At 38.9% G+C, this 17,154-nt stretch overlaps 2 long non-coding RNA genes across 2 annotated transcripts; both read right to left on the bottom strand.

The window, feature by feature from the left end:
- Nucleotides 1-1,937, bottom strand: LOC149394351 (uncharacterized). Its single transcript, XR_016299729.1, has 3 exons — nucleotides 1,683-1,937; nucleotides 690-753; nucleotides 1-51 (listed from the first exon to the last, which is right to left on the bottom strand). It is a non-coding gene; the product is annotated as an uncharacterized LOC149394351 (long non-coding RNA).
- Nucleotides 1,938-7,735: 5,798 nt separating this feature from the next.
- LOC149394350 (uncharacterized) lies at nucleotides 7,736-9,673 on the bottom strand. Its single transcript, XR_016299731.1, has 3 exons — nucleotides 9,419-9,673; nucleotides 8,425-8,488; nucleotides 7,736-7,786 (listed from the first exon to the last, which is right to left on the bottom strand). It is a non-coding gene; the product is annotated as an uncharacterized LOC149394350 (long non-coding RNA).
- Nucleotides 9,674-17,154: the final 7,481 nt, after the last annotated feature.

Here is a 17,154-nt window from a genome sequence, read left to right as displayed (position 1 = left end):
GCCATCGAACGCCGCTGATCCACCCTCCTCACTTGTTCATTTGTTGCTTACCTACAATACGGACGAATACACATAAAATGAGCTAACGCTCAGCGAGAATAACTATAACTCACAAAAAGAGATGAGTAATGCAATGCATGACCGATTAATTAGTGTTTTAGTTATAACGGTGTCATGGTCTTTCGTATCATAAATCTTATCATATTTTATTCGGGGTGCCCCTAGAGTAGTCGTACCAATTTCAGTGTACACTTTGGAAACGAACTACGGGGCTGCGACCTCCCATAGTTCGCACCATCTAATAAACATATCAAATGAGAAAACTCCCTTTATGAGCCCGTAGGTCGGCTCGAGAGAATTCTCTTAATACCTCCGTAGCTCGAGGCGGTACGACTCTCTTACTTATCTTATCACTTGATTATTTGTGTTACATACAAAGATGACATATGACATAAACATAAATAAAACATGCTAATAAGTAGAACGTGTTATGCCAAAGTTGTACTAAACTCATACGTAAACTCATTATAACCAAACATGACATAATAATCACAATTCACTCAATAACATATACACGCACAGAAGAAACATCACACAATCAATCACATAACACATATTAACCAAATCAGATCACACACTCATCGTAATTAATTTTAAGCTAATCCGTATTGTAGTGAGATTATTCTCACCTTATTGAGCCGGGGAAAAGTTCTTAGACTCTCGAACGATTGGAAAAGCTATTCGGCTCGGTACCTATTCGAACGGGTAGGAATTAGGTTCTCAGAAGACACTTCTAGACTAACAAAGTTTCTGGAAAAAAAATCAGAGAAGGAACAGGGACGTCAAAAGACGAAAATACCCTTCGTCCTCGGGTTCCGGAAAAAAAATAATCTCAGAGAAAAATTCTGGAAAAATTCCAGAGACTATAAAATATAAATTTGAACATATTAGTCTTCAGTGATAAGACCAAAATCGGGCTCCAACATGAAGAAAACTAATTTAAACATATATTGTCTAAAAATTGGGTTTTAGAGAAAACGGGACAGATCTGCGCACTTGTTAAAAACAAATACTACCAAAAATACTTCCGGTAATTTAAACCTCATACTTATTTTTCTATGTAACAACAACATATATAGGTATCTCGTATACAAAATTCCAGCCAAAATACGATTTGCAAGTATTTTTAAAAAAATATAAAACCTCGCTGTTTGAAACAGGAATAAAACTTCGCGCAATAATTTTAATTTATTTTTATAAATTAAATAGTTTATCCAAAAATTACAATATTTTTAAGACATACTAAAAACATGTTGAATATTCTGGTATAAAAATCCCAAATACAAATTCGTTTTGTAGCTGTTTTATTAAAATCAAAACTGGCTGTTTGGATCATTAAAAAGAAAGTTCTACGTACCGATGGTAAATGATTTTTACAATAAAAACGGTTTATCCAAAATTGATGAAATTAAAAATACATGCCGTAAACATCTTTAATATTTATGTATAAAAATTTCAGCTCAAAATAATATTCATAGCTATATAAAACATTGCGCTTTCTACAAATACACAAGAATTATTCTCAGCCAGAAAAAAAAAAACTATCCTTTGATGTTCATAAGAAAATAAATACAAATAAAAAAAAAACAGTAACATGGCTTATCTTAGGGGCATGAAAGTACCTTGATAAGGCTGTATAGGATTGCTTATTAAGATTTTCAGGGGCAAAAAGGATGTGATTGCTTTGATTTATTATTTTTTTTTCTTTGCTGGAGAGAAAGATCGGGAGAGATAGAATAAAAGGAGATATGTATGAGAGGAACAAAAAAATTCTGACTTCAAAAGAATTATAAAACCTCTCGTCTCCTCATTTGATATAATTTACGTTACAAATTTTAATGTAACAATTGTCAATCAGAGAGCAATTAAAGTCTCACTAAAGGACGTATAAAATCAACATTCATGACACAAAATGTGATTGAATATTCTGATAATATATTACCATTACCATTTCTTTACGTAACTTGCATAAAATATAACATCCTCTTTTGACTTTTCAAAACTTGTGATTCATATATATATATATATATATATATATATATATATATATATATATATATATATATATATATATTCTATACTTGTCAAATTCATTATTTTGTCTTTATACTCATTAAAGCTATACAAAAATACTTCACAAATAAAAAAAAAACTTTCTACGGGCATGTGTATATATATATATATAATATTATACATGTGCATATATGGTTGATTAAAAAAAATTATAATACACAAAGAAAAGGAAAAAAAATAGTTTACATTATAAATTAAAAAGAATTTCACACATTACTAAGAATCAATAAAAGTACATACGTCTTCTTTATGTCCAGTTGCACATTACACACCCATAAAAGAAAAAGTTAGAGAAAAAAATTATTACTTAATCTAATGTACATAATATATACATACACACACGTAATTATTAAAATTTTATATCACATACTTTCATCTTAATAAGAAATTACATTTCAAAGAAATTTTATCTATAAGAAATTCTCATAATGACTAACTTAAAATTTTAATTTTCCATCACACAATTTAAATTTTCACATAGCTAAATTTTGGGGTTTCACAATCTCCCCAACTTATTAGAATTTTCGTCCCGAAAATTAATATAAGGGAAGAAATATTCTTACTTGACAACACTAAACTTCTAGGAATAGGTCGGGAAAACGCAATCTCATATCATCCTCGCGTTCCCAAGTGGCTTCTTCGATTTTATGATTCCGCAAAAGTACCTTGACTAATGGAATCACCTTGTTCCTTAGGATCTTTTCTTCACGATCAAGAATTTGTACTGCCTTTTCTTCATAAGTCAAGTCATCGTGTACTTCGATAGGCTCTTGGATTAGCTCATGATCTGGATCGGGCATGTACTTTTTGAGCATTGAGACATGAAACACATTGTGCACCGATGCTAACTTGGGATTCAGAGCTAGACGGTAGGCTACTTTTCTGATTCTGTCTATGATCTCGAAAGGACCAATGTACCTCGGGCTCAAATTTTCCCTTCTTGCCGAATCTCGTCACCACCTTCAGAGGTGCTACCTTCAAGAATGTGAAGTCTCCTACTTGAAATTCCAGTGGTCGTCTTCTCTTTTCAGCGTAGCTCTTCTGTCGGCTTTGAGCAGTTCCCATTCGATCTCGTATCTTCTTGATGGCTTCAGTGGTGTCTCGAATAAAATCTGTCTTCTCGAGGCTATTTTCTCCAGATTCGAACCAGTGAATCGGAGATCGACACTTTCTACCATAAAGAGCTTCATATGGGGCAACGCCGATTAAAGCTTGGTAGCTATTGTTGTATGAAAATTAAATAAGTGGTAGTCTCTTATTCCAACTCCCACTAAAATCCATGACACATGCTCGTAGCATATCCTCTAGGGTCTAAATAGTCTTTTCGGATTGGCCATCTGTCTGGGGGTGAAAAGCAGTACTGAACTACAGTTGCGATCCCATAGACTTTTGCTCACACCTCCAAAAGTTAGAAGTGAAACGACAGTCACGATCTAAGATGATGGACAAATGAACGCCATGAAGTCTTACAACGTTATTAATGTATAGTTCAGTCAACTTCTCCACCGAGTATGTGACTTTCATTGGTATGAATCTCGCAGATTTAGTCAAATGGTCCACCACTATCCATATAGCATCATAACCCCCAACTGTCTTCGGTAACCCAACCACATAATCCATTGTGATTTGTTCTCACTTCCATTCAGGAACTTCGATAGGTTGTAATTCTCCAGCTGGTCGTTGATGTTCGGCCTTCACTTTCTGACATGTAAGGCATTTACTGACAAATTTTGCAACGTCTCCCTTCATTCCATTCCACCAAAAGTGTTCTCGAAGGCCTTGATACATCTTCGTGGAACCTGGGTGGACTGAATATGGATTCGCATGTGCTTCGGTCAAAATTTGTCTTCGTAACTCATTTTCGTTGGGTACACAGATCCTTCCATCGAAAAAGAGTACATCATTCTCCGCAATAGAAAATTTTGACTTCTGATCTTCCAATGTATTGTCCTTTACCCTTGACATCTCCGGATCACGTCTTTGCGCTTCTTTGATTCTCTCAAACAGATCCGATTGTAAGGTCATGTTGGCTAATCCCCAGGTGACAATTTCAACTTCCATGTTGTTGATTTCGCCAACAAGTTGAGGAGATAATGCATGCATCATCGATAGTCGAGCCTCATCTTTCCTACTTAACGCATCAGCTACCACGTTCACCTTTCCGGGATGGTAATGGATACCACAATCGTAATCCTTAACCAATTCTAGCCACCTTCTTTGTCTCATGTTCAACTCTTTCTGCGTGAAAATGTACTTTAAACTCTTATGATCGGTAAATATCTCACACCGAACACCATACAAGTAGTGTCTCCAAATCTTGAGGGCAAACACCACTGCGGCTAACTCCAAATCATGAGTAGGATAATTCCTCTCGTGGTTTTTGAGTTGTCGTGACGCATAAGCCACGACTTTGCCGTTTTGCATTAACACAGCACCGAGACCTGTCTTTGATGCATCGCTGTAGATAGACAAAGGTTCTCCACTTTCAGGGACTATAAGGATTAGAGCGGTGGTGAGTCTTCTCTTCAACTCGCGAAAACTCTGTTCACACTTCTCGGTCCACTCATACTTCTTATCTTTCTTTGTGAGGGCGGTGAGTGGAGCAGCTAATGTAGAAAATCCTTCCACAAATCTTCTATAGTAACCTGCTAGACCGAGAAAACTCCTTATCTCTGTCACACTTCGAGGTGGCTTCCAATCATTCACGGATTCTATCTTGGCAGGATCGACGGAGATTCCGTCTTTAGAAACCACGTGTCCGAGAAAATGCACTTTATCCAACCAAAATTCACACTTCGAGAATTTGGCATACAGTTGATGTTGTCTCAACGTCTGGAGTGCAACTCGTAAGTGTCCCTCGTGGTCTTCGGCGCTCTTAGAGTAAATCAGTATGTCATCGATGAAGACGATAACAAACTTATCCAAGACGTCGCTAAAGATCCTATTCATCATATCCATGAATGCTGCTGGAGCGTTAGTGAGTCCAAAAGGCATGACAGTGAATTCGTAATGACCATAGCGGGTGCGAAAAGCTGTCTTCGGGATATCGTCATCCTTGACCCGTAATTGATGATAGCCGGATCGCAAGTCTATCTTCGAGAATACCTTCGCCCCCTTGAGTTGGTCAAACAAGTCATCAATCCTTGGAAGAGGATACTTGTTCTTGACCGTCACTTTATTTAGCTCTCGGTAGTCAATACACATGCAAAAAGACCCATCCTTCTTTTTGACAAATAGAACGGGTGCTCTCCAAGGCGAATGACTAGGGCGAATAAATCCCTTATCTAACAATTCTTGAAGTTGAGATTGTAATTCTTTGAGCTCGGCAGGGGCCATACGATAGGGTGCTTTGGAAATTGGACCTGTTCCAGGTAGCAACTCGATTGCGAAAGAAATCTCGCGTTCGGGGCGCTAAACCAGGTAGATCTTCAGGAAAAACGTCAACATATTCCCTCACCACTAGCACATCTTGTGGTTTTGTTTCGACCTCCTTCGTCTTGTCCACCACAGACGCTAGGTATCCATGACACCCTTTACTCATCAATCTCTTAGCTTGCAATGCTGACACCATCATCTTTGGTTTCTTGAGTGGTCTTACTACAAAGGTGAACCTCTTCCCCGTCACCGGTTTGAAGGTTACTCTTTTTCGCCGACAATCGATCACTGCATTATTCTCCACCAAGAAGTCCATACCCAAGATGGCATCAAAGTCTTTCATTTCTAAGACAATGAAGTCACTCTTTAGCTCTTGTCCACTTATAATTATCGATACCTCTTTCAGACAATATTCCGATAATAACATATCACCAGACGGTAATGCCGTCCTGAAAACCTTCTTAGTTTTCACTACACTGTCGCCTAATCTCCTAGCCAGTTCTAACGAAATAAAGCAATGCGTAGCACCAGAGTCAAACAATACTAAGGCATCAAGATGAGCTATAGGAAGCTGACCTGCCACTACATTCGAAGAGCTGGCTAAGGCATCGGCGTTGGTGTAGGCGTAGATACGAGCTTGAGCTGGTGGTGGAATTTGGGTGGATGCAGGTGCTTCCAAACGACCCAAAGAGATTTGTGGCCCTTCTAGTGCGGTCGGCATGTAGTTGAGTCGGCCGTTCTGATTCTGAGGCTGGTACTGTCCACTCTGAACAAAATTCGGCTTCGGGCAGTCCTTGAGGAAGTGACCCGGCTGACCACACTTGAAGCAGGTCACGGTCCCTCTCCGGCATTCTCCAGGATGCATCTTTCCACAACTCTTGCATACTGGAAAATTTGTCCCCTCTACCTTGACCTTGTTGTTGGCATTACCTCCATTACCGGGATGAGTCCTTTTCTTCCCATTCCCATTTCCATGGGATTGCACCCTGAGGCCTTGATCGTTGCGGTTGAGGTGATGGTTACTTGGTTGGTTTGGCTTCTTATTGGTGTCGGGACCCTTGTTTTGAGCCCTATCTTCTTTCCGAGCCTTATAAAATTGGGCCCGTTCCTCCTTCACTTGGATCAAGTGAAACTCGACACTCGTAGAATTTTTATTTTTTTTTATTTTTTATAAAAACATAGATGGTGAAAAAAAAATGGTTTACTGCCATTGGTGTATTTTGTTCCTCGACTCCTATATCTTAGTTTCTTGAGCCTTGTACCGATTGAGCAAAGTGGTGTCTAGAACCACTAGGTTTTGTTAAGTTGCAAGGGCATAAAACTAGGATAATGCTCTTAGTACTATCTTTAGGAGTACTAACTCAACTAAGATCATAGTACTAGTATTGTCATTCACACACAAAAAAAAAAACATTCTTCACATATTGCATACTAAAATTCACTTATCTATGAGTATTGATTTGCCATAGATTTCATTTTAACATGAAATAAGACATCTTTTAAGCCATTGAGAAAAAAATTCGTAACAAAAGTTCTATATAAATACAATTGGAATGAGAGTAATAACATCTTATAAATAAGGAAAATGGAATGGAGTTTTGATCGTCAAGGACCACGCTCCAATTATCCATAAAAAAAGACAAGTCATTACTTGTAAAAGAAAAGAAAAAAAAAAAACATCTTGATCTCTAGCTCTTCCATAACTTGACTACTGATTTCAATTCAATAAAAAAAACAAAAAAAATTCTAACTAAAACATATTAAACTTACTTGAGTAGGGGATGCAGCCGTGCGGTCGAATAGCTAGGGTGGTCGTAGGTTCATTGCTCTGATACCAACTGTGACGACCCGACTCTTCGGACCGTCATACTAAGCTTAATTCTCTTACTTAGAAAAAAAATGGATAATTTTTTTTTTTTTAAAACATCGTTTCATAAATTTATAAAGTTTGGACTTTAAAATAAACAATCCTTGAAAATAACCAACATTTGAAATCTTACAAAAATATTTGATGAATATAAGAGAAATACCTAATTCGGAATTTCAAACTAAAGTAGATGGTTGGAAAATTCAACGAAAATAAAAACATAAAAATTCAACTTCAGTTTTGCAAAACTAATTAAACTTGGAAAGTATCTTAGACATAAAAATCTCAAACCGAGTGTTTAGAAAATTTCGTAGCGGAAGTCTTTTAAAAAAGTGAGCGGAACCACAACCCAATCCCTTAGCCATCGAACGCCGCTGATCCACCCTCCTCACTTGTTCATTTGTTGCTTACCTACAATACGGACGAATACACATAAAATGAGCTAACGCTCAGCGAGAATAACTATAACTCACAAAAAGAGATGAGTAATGCAATGCATGACCGATTAATTAGTGTTTTAGTTCTAACGGTGTCATGGTCTTTCGTATCATAAATCTTATCATATTTTATTCGGGGTGCCCCTAGAGTAGTCGTACCAATTTCAGTGTACACTTTGGAAACGAACTACGGGGCTGCGACCTCCCATAGTTCGCACCATCTAATAAACATATCAAATGAGAAAACTCCCTTTATGAGCCCGTAGGTCGGCTCGAGAGAATTCTCTTAATACCTCCGTAGCTCGAGGCGGTACGACTCTCTTACTTATCTTATCACTTGATTATTTGTGTTACATACAAAGATGACATATGACATAAACATAAATAAAACATGCTAATAAGTAGAACGTGTTATGCCAAAGTTGTACTAAACTCATACGTAAACTCATTATAACCAAACATGACATAATAATCACAATTCACTCAATAACATATACACGCACAGAAGAAACATCACACAATCAATCACATAACACATATTAACCAAATCAGATCACACACTCATCGTAATTAATTTTAAGCTAATCCGTATTGTAGTGAGATTATTCTCACCTTATTGAGCCGGGGAAAAGTTCTTAGACTCTCGAACGATTGGAAAAGCTATTCGGCTCGGTACCTATTCGAACGGGTAGGAATTAGGTTCTCAGAAGACACTTCTAGACTAACAAAGTTTCTGGAAAAAAAATCAGAGAAGGAACAGGGACGTCAAAAGACGAAAATACCCTTCGTCCTCGGGTTCCGGAAAAAAAATAATCTCAGAGAAAAATTCTGGAAAAATTCCAGAGACTATAAAATATAAATTTGAACATATTAGTCTTCAGTGATAAGACCAAAATCGGGCTCCAACATGAAGAAAACTAATTTAAACATATATTGTCTAAAAATTGGGTTTTAGAGAAAACGGGACAGATCTGCGCACTTGTTAAAAACAAATACTACCAAAAATACTTCCGGTAATTTAAACCTCATACTTATTTTTCTATGTAACAACAACATATATAGGTATCTCGTATACAAAATTCCAGCCAAAATACGATTTGCAAGTATTTTTAAAAAAATATAAAACCTCGCTGTTTGAAACAGGAATAAAACTTCGCGCAATAATTTTAATTTATTTTTATAAATTAAATAGTTTATCCAAAAATTACAATATTTTTAAGACATACTAAAAACATGTTGAATATTCTGGTATAAAAATCCCAAATACAAATTCGTTTTGTAGCTGTTTTATTAAAATCAAAACTGGCTGTTTGGATCATTAAAAAGAAAGTTCTACGTACCGATGGTAAATGATTTTTACAATAAAAACGGTTTATCCAAAATTGATGAAATTAAAAATACATGCCGTAAACATCTTTAATATTTATGTATAAAAATTTCAGCTCAAAATAATATTCATAGCTATATAAAACATTGCGCTTTCTACAAATACACAAGAATTATTCTCAGCCAGAAAAAAAAAAACTATCCTTTGATGTTCATAAGAAAATAAATACAAATAAAAAAAAAAACAGTAACATGGCTTATCTTAGGGGCATGAAAGTACCTTGATAAGGCTGTATAGGATTGCTTATTAAGATTTTCAGGGGCAAAAAGGATGTGATTGCTTTGATTTATTATTTTTTTTTCTTTGCTGGAGAGAAAGATCGGGAGAGATAGAATAAAAGGAGATATGTATGAGAGGAACAAAAAAATTCTGACTTCAAAAGAATTATAAAACCTCTCGTCTCCTCATTTGATATAATTTACGTTACAAATTTTAATGTAACAATTGTCAATCAGAGAGCAATTAAAGTCTCACTAAAGGACGTATAAAATCAACATTCATGACACAAAATGTGATTGAATATTCTGATAATATATTACCATTACCATTTCTTTACGTAACTTGCATAAAATATAACATCCTCTTTTGACTTTTCAAAACTTGTGATTCATATATATATATATATATATATATATATATATATATATATTCTATACTTGTCAAATTCATTATTTTGTCTTTATACTCATTAAAGCTATACAAAAATACTTCACAAATAAAAAAAAAACTTTCTACGGGCATGTGTATATATATATATATAATATTATACATGTGCATATATGGTTGATTAAAAAAAATTATAATACACAAAGAAAAGGAAAAAAAATAGTTTACATTATAAATTAAAAAGAATTTCACACATTACTAAGAATCAATAAAAGTACATACGTCTTCTTTATGTCCAGTTGCACATTACACACCCATAAAAGAAAAAGTTAGAGAAAAAAATTATTACTTAATCTAATGTACATAATATATACATACACACACGTAATTATTAAAATTTTATATCACATACTTTCATCTTAATAAGAAATTACATTTCAAAGAAATTTTATCTATAAGAAATTCTCATAATGACTAACTTAAAATTTTAATTTTCCATCACACAATTTAAATTTTCACATAGCTAAATTTTGGGGTTTCACAATCTCCCCAACTTATTAGAATTTTCGTCCCGAAAATTAATATAAGGGAAGAAATATTCTTACTTGACAACACTAAACTTCTAGGAATAGGTCGGGAAAACGCAATCTCATATCATCCTCGCGTTCCCAAGTGGCTTCTTCGATTTTATGATTCCGCAAAAGTACCTTGACTAATGGAATCACCTTGTTCCTTAGGATCTTTTCTTCACGATCAAGAATTTGTACTGCCTTTTCTTCATAAGTCAAGTCATCGTGTACTTCGATAGGCTCTTGGATTAGCTCATGATCTGGATCGGGCATGTACTTTTTGAGCATTGAGACATGAAACACATTGTGCACCGATGCTAACTTGGGATTCAGAGCTAGACGGTAGGCTACTTTTCTGATTCTGTCTATGATCTCGAAAGGACCAATGTACCTCGGGCTCAAATTTTCCCTTCTTGCCGAATCTCGTCACCACCTTCAGAGGTGCTACCTTCAAGAATGTGAAGTCTCCTACTTGAAATTCCAGTGGTCGTCTTCTCTTTTCAGCGTAGCTCTTCTGTCGGCTTTGAGCAGTTCCCATTCGATCTCGTATCTTCTTGATGGCTTCAGTGGTGTCTCGAATAAAATCTGTCTTCTCGAGGCTATTTTCTCCAGATTCGAACCAGTGAATCGGAGATCGACACTTTCTACCATAAAGAGCTTCATATGGGGCAACGCCGATTAAAGCTTGGTAGCTATTGTTGTATGAAAATTAAATAAGTGGTAGTCTCTTATTCCAACTCCCACTAAAATCCATGACACATGCTCGTAGCATATCCTCTAGGGTCTAAATAGTCTTTTCGGATTGGCCATCTGTCTGGGGGTGAAAAGCAGTACTGAACTACAGTTGCGATCCCATTGACTTTTGCTCACACCTCCAAAAGTTAGAAGTGAAACGACAGTCACGATCTAAGATGATGGACAAATGAACGCCATGAAGTCTTACAACGTTATTAATGTATAGTTCAGTCAACTTCTCCACCGAGTATGTGACTTTCATTGGTATGAATCTGGCAGATTTAGTCAAATGGTCCACCACTATCCATATAGCATCATAACCCCCAACTGTCTTCGGTAACCCAACCACATAATCCATTGTGATTTGTTCTCACTTCCATTCAGGAACTTCGATAGGTTGTAATTCTCCAGCTGGTCGTTGATGTTCGGCCTTCACTTTCTGACATGTAAGGCATTTACTGACAAATTTTGCAACGTCTCCCTTCATTCCATTCCACCAAAAGTGTTCTCGAAGGCCTTGATACATCTTCGTGGAACCTGGGTGGACTGAATATGGATTCGCATGTGCTTCGGTCAAAATTTGTCTTCGTAACTCATTTTCCTACACGAGAAACGAAACCCGAGAAGTTGGCTTCGCAAGACATACTCACTCAGTTGGCTGGTGTTTCTTACACGACTACTGGCAAACACGCTGCCTCTGTAGGCAAAAAACGAAAGCGAGCTGAGTGCGAACTGAATTGGACCAAGAAAAGCATCTTTTACGAGTTGCCGTACTGGTCTGAGTCGCAGTTGAAACACAACATGGACGTGATGCACGTAGAGAAGAACGTGTGTGAGAATATTCTCGGGACGATGCTCAGCTTGGAAAAGAAGAACTATGACACTGAGAAGGCGAGGCTTGACTTGATGGACTTGGGCATCAAGAACGCTTTGCACTTGGAACCAAATGGGGGTGGGTATTACAAACTGCGAGCGTCGTACGTTTTGACCCTTGAGCAGAGACAACGATTTACAGAGTACTTAAAATCTGTCAAATTTCCCGATGGTCTCGCTGGGAATTTAAAAAAAATGTGACAACTGATGGGAAGCTCACAGGTTTGAAGTCGCATGATTGCCACATGATCTTGCAAAGATTGTTGGCTGTTGGTATTCGTCCTTTTGTGCCACAACCAATACATGATACGATCACTGAGCTTTGCAAATTTTTCAAGTTGATAAGTTCGAGAACATTAAGAGCCGAAGATCTTGAAAGAGCGCAAGAGTCTATCGTCGAGATCTTATGTAAGCTTGAGATGATATTTCCACCTGCTTTTTTCACGATCATGGTTCATGTGGCGATGCATCTACCAGAGAAAGCGTTGCACGGCGGCCCGGTGCATATGCGGTGGATGTACCCTTTTGAGAGATACCTTGGGACGTTAAAACATTTTGTTAAAAATAGAGCTAGACCAGAAGGCTCTATTGCAGAAGCTTATGTTGTAGAAGAAGCTCTAACGTTCATTGCAAGGTATATTGAAGATAAGAAAGTAGTTGAAGAAGTTCAAGTGCGAGAGCACTCCGTTTTTCGATCCGAGATGTTTGTGCCTTATGGGATGATGAACGCGATAGTATTAGACGATGAGCAAAGAGAAAAAGCGGAGTGGTACATTTATACCAACTGTCCTGAAGTGGATCCGTATTTGGTGTAAGTAATCGATCCACTTGCTTCTCTAAGTTATTTCATTGTTGTATTTTGTTTAAGCAATGTTTTAAACATGCAACAGCGAGCATTTGGATTTCCTGAACGAATCTGGAGTTCGCGATATTGAAGCGGAGCATAGAAAGAGATTCAAAGATTGGTTTGCGAACAAGGTAATAACACAATAACCCGTTTTTTTATAAACACACAAGTGCTAACCAATACTTTGTTTCGTAATAACCAGATTTTTGAAATGAAATCTAGTGGCTCTGACGTGTCTGACGAGATCTACTCGCTTTCTATCGGTTCCCTTCAAGTCGCTTATCAATATCCATGCTGCTTTGTTAACGACGTGAAGTTCATTACTCATCGTCGCGATAATCAACGAGTCACTCAAAATAGCGGTGTATGTGTGCTTGTGGATGATTTCACTTACTACGGTCGTATGGAAGACGTCATAGTGCTGAATTATAGGTACGACTGTCGTGTTGTATTATTCAAATGTATATGGTACGGTGACAAGCACGATTCTCGGCGACTAGTTCACAACGATAAGACTACTGGAGAAACGAGTGTTTTTACCGCGAAACAGTGGTTTACAGAGGAGCCGTACATACTCGCAATTCAGGCGAAACAAGTCTTTTACATCAAAGATCTTGTTTTAGGTGGTAACTGGGAAATCGTTCAGGAATGCAATCATCGAGGGATTTGGGACGTTCCTGAAGTCGACCCCACCACCTCAGCCTCGATTCCGTTGACAATAGAAGTGTCAAACATCGATCGTCTGAATCATCGACATGAAATCGAAGATGTTGAGCTAGTAAATATCGTTGACGATGGTGAGGAAGACAATGATGATCATGAGGAATGCATCGTTTTTTAGGGAGAAGATGTTGATGTTGATGTTGATGTTGATGTTGATATAGGTAGTGATGACGATGAATGAGAACTATCTATGTAACCACGGTTTTCCTCCGCCATATGTGAGGTTTTATAATAAAATATATCCGTGGTGTCACCCACGTTTTTGTATGATGTTGTTCCCTTTTGTTTTGTGATGTATGTTCACAAATGTTGTTTTATTTTATACGATGTCAATTTACAAATGTTGTTTACATTTTATAGGATGTCGACCGCTTCAGGTTCTGGTGGAGATTCGCCACAGAGACCGGATTCTCAAGGTCCGCCACAGGAACCTGGTTCCCAAGGTCCTAAGAAATCAAGGGCACCAACAACCGGCTCGACGTCGGCGCGAGCAACACAGGGTGTACCGGGTGCGAAGGTGGTCAAGTGGGACCCAATAAACCAAACATTCTATCAAGAGATAAGGAAAGAAAATAAAAAGGTTGGACTATTTAACAACCGCCTCGGTGCTTTGGTGAAAGCACATATCCCGCCTACGACTCGTGATTGGAGTGAAGTGACGCCCCAGACGTTGGCTGCTATTTTGAGCACACTTCATTCCGAGTTCAGATTTGTGTACACGGATCCTGACACCGGCGAGGATCTGCCTACGGATTGCTATCAGAATACGATTGATCAGGCTATCATTCGGAATGCCAAGATCAGGCGACGCAACCAAAAGTCCAAGCTATCAGAGAAGTTCAGGTTGGAATTTTGTGGGAGCAAAGAAAACGCTAAGGCGGAAACACCACCGGGATATAAGAAAGAGGATTGGGAGGCGGTGGTAGACGAGTTCGCAACTGACGATTGGAAGGTACGTAATGTATGATTGTAATAAATCACAATATCTTTATCAGATTGAATAATGACAAAATTAATTATTTGCATAAAAAATCTAATCGCAACAAGGAGAATTCGAAGAAGAAGAAGACGAGGTCGACTCAAGGATCTCTTTCTTTCTTGGCTCATCGTCATTTGAACGTAAGTTATTCTAATTTTGAAATACTTAATTTGAAATAAATTCAATACTTATATTTTCATAACAATTGTAGAGTAAGGATGATGGGACTTTGGGCTCCGCGTTAACGATGTGGGAGCAAAAACACCATAATAGAAAAGGTGAATGGACGACAGATTGGGCGAGACGAGCACATGTAAGTCATATGTGATAATTACGATTACGTTACCTATATAATAATTAATTTTTAATAATTTTTCTTATGTGTAAAGGCGCGGATAGTTACTCTACTGGCGGATCTTCAGCGACAAGCAGAAGAGCAAGGCGTAGTCTTTAACCAGGACGACGCAGAGGAGCACGCGATGCTTGAAATTCTCGGGAACCGTCAAGATTGGTACGTTGGAATAGGTCCAGCGGTCCCGAGATCATCTTGGGCTATTGCTCAGGCTTAGGACGAAAGCTTGTCGTCAGGCTCAGGCTCGTCGCGGCGCCGCGTTCCAGATCCAGTGGTTGGCGAGCTCCAAGCTTAGGTGGCGGCACAACAACTCGCTATGGATGAGATGAGGCGAGCCCAACAACAGCAGATGGAGGAGATGCAGCGACAACTGTTCGCGTTCACGTAGCAGTTTTCGCCCTTGCCTCAGATGTCGTCCGGCACGATGCCACAGATGCCTCAGATGTCGCCCGGCATGTTGCCACGGATGCCTCAGACGACGCCGTCACCTCAAATGGACCCGTCGTCTCAGACAACGCCGCCATCAGTTTCAATGGCAGATGCTCAGACGACGCTGCCAGCTTCAGCAGAATTCCAGCGAGAGCGTACGAGCGGCAGTGCACGAGGAGGTAGCAGCAGTTCCGGAGGAAGATTTGGCGGAAGGGGGAGTAAATCATTCAAGGAGTGGTTTACAAACCGAGGAAAAGGAAAGGGAAAAGAATGAACATTTTTTTAATTATTTTTCGTACATTATAATAATTATTGTAATCGAACAACAAATGTTTAGTTTTTATTATTATTATGAATATTAATTAATGAATTTTCTAATTAATAAACTATTTAGTAAGTATTATTTGATTATAATCATAGAATTTATAAGCATAATAAACCAAAAAAAAAATTAAAAAAAAACTATCGGGTGCGACTATCCGCACCCGAAAATTTGGCGGGTAGACCTATGGGTGCGAATAGTCGCACCCAAAGGTCAACATTCCCCACCGCATAATGGCGGGAAGGCTATTGGGTGTGACTTATCGCACCCAATAGTTTCGCGGGAAAGCCATTGGGTGCGACTAGTCGCACCCAAACATTTGGCGGGTAGGCCAATGGGTGTGACTAGTCGCACCCAAAGGTTTGGCGGGAAGGCCTTTGGGTGCGAAAAGTCGCACCCAATAGCCTTCCCGCGGACTTTTTCGCCCATCTTTTCTGACTTATGGGTGCGAATTGGGTGCGGAAAAGTCGCACCTAAAAGTCATGACCATCGGGTGCGACTTTTCGCACCCATCACCTTTAGGTGCGAACTTTCGGGTGCGACTTTGTCGCACTTAAAGTCGCACCTAAAGGTATCATTGGGTGCGACTTTTGACTTTTAGGTGCGAAAAAAGTCGCACCCAATGACGTTTTTTGTACTAGTGCCTCTTGATCCTCATCCCGAGAATCTGCTTCGCGGCTCCTAGATCCTTCATCGCGAACTCTTCGGACAATCTCTTCTTCAGCTCGTCGATCTCATGTAGGTTGGCACCTTCGATCAGCATGTCGTCGATGTAGAGCAGAAGAATAACATAGGAGTCTTCAAGTCTCTTGAAGTAGCAGCAGTGGTCGGCCTCACACATGCCGAACTCAGCTCGCTTCATGAAGTTGTCAAACTTCTTGTACCACTGCCGTGGGGCTTGCTTCAGCCCGTAGAGACTCTTTTGGAGCTTGCACACGAGCTCCTCTCTTCCTTTCACCTCGAAGCCTTCGGGCTGCCTCATATAGATCTCTTCGTCGAGATCTCCGTGAAGAAACGCCATCTTCACATCCATCTGTTGCAGATGCAGATTTTCTTTGGCAACCAATCCCAGCACGGTTCTGATCTTCACGAGCTTGACGACCGGAGAGAAGATTTCTGTGAAATCGATTCCCTCTTTCTGTTGGAAACCTTTCACCACCAGCCTCGCCTTGAACTGTTGGCTTCCATTGCTCTCCTCCTTTATCCGGTACACCCACTTGTTGTGTAGTGCTTTCTTCCCAGCTGGAACTTCGCCAGCTCCCAAGTATGATTCGTGATCAATGAATCCATCTCGTCCTTCATGGCGAGCTCCCACTTGGTTGAGGTGTCGACCTCCATAGCCTCTTCATAGCACTCCGGCTCTCCTTTATCGGTAATGAGGATGTAGTTGAGAGACGGGGAAAACTTGTGTACCGGTTTCCTGACTCTTAACGATCTCCGCAGCTCGGTGATCGGAGTCCGCTGATTCACCTCGAGCTCGGTGTTCTCATCAGCTTCTTCTTCAATCTTGTGACCGTCAT

Source organism: Urtica dioica, chromosome 6 (assembly GCF_054948205.1).
Source record: "Urtica dioica subsp. dioica isolate 48M chromosome 6, U.dioica_male_clone48M_v1_H2, whole genome shotgun sequence".
Lineage (NCBI taxonomy): Eukaryota > Viridiplantae > Streptophyta > Magnoliopsida > Rosales > Urticaceae > Urtica > Urtica dioica.
This window is presented reverse-complemented; position numbering and strand designations above follow the sequence as displayed.